Raw genomic sequence first — 3,261 nt, forward strand, 5'->3', positions numbered from 1 at the left:
TTTTCCTACGATGGGAAAATTCTGGTCTGCATACATTTGATGGCCATGGAATAATCAGTTTCCTTGATAAATAGCTCAATATATAAGCTGTTTGAAAAAAATAGATAAGCAAAATTGTCTTGAAAAATCATAATTGGTAGATTGTAATGTCCAAACAGTGTAATTTCAAGGCTTCCTGGGATCGATTTATGATTTTACTGCATTTTTAATGTTTTTGAGTCATGATAACAGATTAAAGATATAAAATGAAAAAAATAATTGAGGAGTATTTTATCTCAAGTTTTCACAAATTGGTAACAAACATGAAATGCTCAAACAAAAGATAATAAAAAATATGTGAAAAATATGGCATTTGGTTAACTGTGTGATATAAAGCCTCAACAACTGTTTTTGGTTTGGCCTTGTAGCTTGGTCTCTTTAACAAAATATTAGATATAAGCAGTTTTATTTAAGTGGTATGGTTACATCCGTCCTCTTACAAGGATGTCAAATTATACCGTGACATCCCAACACAAACAAATTATCATTCATCCTCAGCCACTTGTAACCCAAGACATGCTGTTTGTAGTGTGAACAATTTCATAAATTTGACACATAATATGAAACTTATAATGGTTTGGGTGAGGCCAAAACTTGTTAAATCTTTGTGTATCCTCTCTATCTATCAGTTTAATTATCAATAAACAAGTATATTTTTTTATGCATGTATTTTTTTTTCTGGTCTCGTTTTTCTTCCTAGGTTCACAAAACAAGAAGTTTGGTAATCAATGCTTATGGATTATAAAAAAATGATTTAAAAAAAAAATTAAGTATGTTCAAAAGCAGAAAACATATAAGTATTATAGCCTTGGCCTTACTCTAGATAAAACCAAACTTACGATGCACTGTAGCCAGCAATGAAATTGATTATTTATCATTGAGATGAGATTTGACCAGAAGCAAACATCAACATAAATAATTAAGTTGTTGACGGATTTGAAGTACAATGTAACAATATAAAGATGTCCAATGGTACATTTATTTAGTTCCCTCCCTCCCCTTCATCCCTTTTGTCCCCAGCCATTACAGTCCGTGATTAACAAAGGAAATGGGAGCAACAATGGGTTAAACAGCTTCAATTAGTAGGTAGTTAAGTATAATTTGGCTTGTCTGTTTGCTGTTTTGAACATCCTATTGAACTACTGTTGTACGTAATGATACATGTCAATTAGCGTCTGGTATGTATACAACAATTGTTGAATACCCTCTCAAATTTGGACGACCGGATGTCTAATCCTTGTACGGAATTCCTTTGGTACATCTCTCTCCAATGATAAGTGTTATTCTTTTCATGAGAATATTATCATAGGCGTTGTGTTCTCAGTAGAAATTGCAACACAATGCAAAATTTTAGCGAAATCAATTTTTTTCAAATAGAAATATTGGAGATTGCTGTCCAATCTCCATTTAATAGGTCATTTATGATGGCTTTTTTAATGACTTTGTGAAGGAGTTGCTCAATTTTTCATTTTTCTTAAAATGCAAACTTTTCCCACATTTTAAGGTTTATTTAAGTTCTTATTGTTTGAAATGAATATATAAACTTCAAAATGGATAATGTTTTCATGAAAAATTCGATAAAAAAGGAAACTGAAAGTACACAGGTAATTTTCAGAAAAATAATTGTAAATGTTTAGAAAAATAATTGTAAATGTTTTATTTGATTTTCCAGTTCTTTTTAAACAAACTATTAATTTTCATTTTTTAGCACATCAATTAAATACAGTATCCTGGGAGTTGTTGGATTGCCCTGAATTGTAGAACTCTCAATCATGCAGCCTAATGGAAACTTCAGACCATTTTGGTAAGTCTATTTGTTTCATGGTGTCTGCAGTGTTTTCATCAGTTCCTTTTCTTATCCTTTCATGTTATGTAATAATTTTGCCTTGTGAGTTGTTTCCAGATTAGATATTGTTCTTTGTCATTTCATCAGATTGTGGGCTATTCAAATCACCCCTGCATCCGTGGTCTGTCCATCCCTCTGTAGGTCGGCCCCTCCTTCCGTCCCTCTGTAAACAATTCTTGTTATCGTATTTCTCAGAAAGTACTGAAGGGATCTTTCTGATATTTCCTATGTAGGTTCCCCTTGGTCCCTTGTTATGCAAATTTTAGTTTTGGACCAGTCAGAAAGCAACATGGCCGACAGGCAGCCATCTTGGGTTTTGACAAATGAAGTTTGTTATTGCTATTTCTCAGAAAGTACTGAAGGGATCTTGCTCAAATTTCATATGTAGGTTCCCCTTGGTCCCTAGTATTGCATTTTTGTGACCAATCTGAAAACACATGCGCGTTTTTATCCTTAATGAAAGTGATTGCAGGATAGTGATTAAAACGGATTTATCAGTATTTGTTTTTGATTGGATAGCAAGGAAAAGTGACATTTTGCCATTACTGCTAGTAATGTCTGAATAACCAATGCTCTTTATCAGGATGAAATCATAGGTGAAGTTTAGTCCAAGTACCTTTTCTAGAAGTTATTGAAACTATCGTTTAGCTTGGCATAATATTGACAATTGTTATCAACTTGATGAATTTTTCATCGATAAATGAATTGAGAGGTATACAATCGCAATCCATCGATAGTGTGATATGTTGTTGCACCCTTAATTCTAACCAAACTTGCTTAGCATGACCTCTGATTGGCTAATCGACCTTAACATAACTGGCCACCTTTTACTTAACGACAGACAGGCTTTATTGCATAATTCATTAATTCAGATTTTACATTGAATGATCTCACTGCATTTTAATAGGTTTCAAATATTTCTCAATGTAATATAATTTAGACCTGTGCTTTAACGAATTATGATTCTGACAAAACTCTGATCAGCTCCTCCTCCTTCCTTTAGAGCTGTTAATTAGGTTGAGATCTGCACATGAATGAAACTGTAAGACAGCACATTTTATAGTCACCATCCTAAAGATCCCTGCCTTGTTCATCACCATTTCCTTAATTCACTTATCTCTAAAGCCAAAGGAGTACGGTGAATGTTTAAAAGGTCAAAGCATGAAAGGTCATAGGTCAAAGGTCAAAACAAATTGACTTGGTTATGCTGGTGTGATGTTAATACCCGGATATTTAGTGCCTTACTCTTAAAGTCATTACCAAGTTGTGAAAGATATATGGTTAATTTGACAGAATTAAGGAGTTATTTTCGGCTAGAGTAATTTGTACAAGCTGTGAGCTTATTACGATTGACTTATCTGCCCCTGACGTAGCCA

This window comes from Pecten maximus, chromosome 2, assembly GCF_902652985.1.
Source record: "Pecten maximus chromosome 2, xPecMax1.1, whole genome shotgun sequence".
NCBI classification, from domain to species: Eukaryota; Metazoa; Mollusca; class Bivalvia; order Pectinida; family Pectinidae; genus Pecten; species Pecten maximus.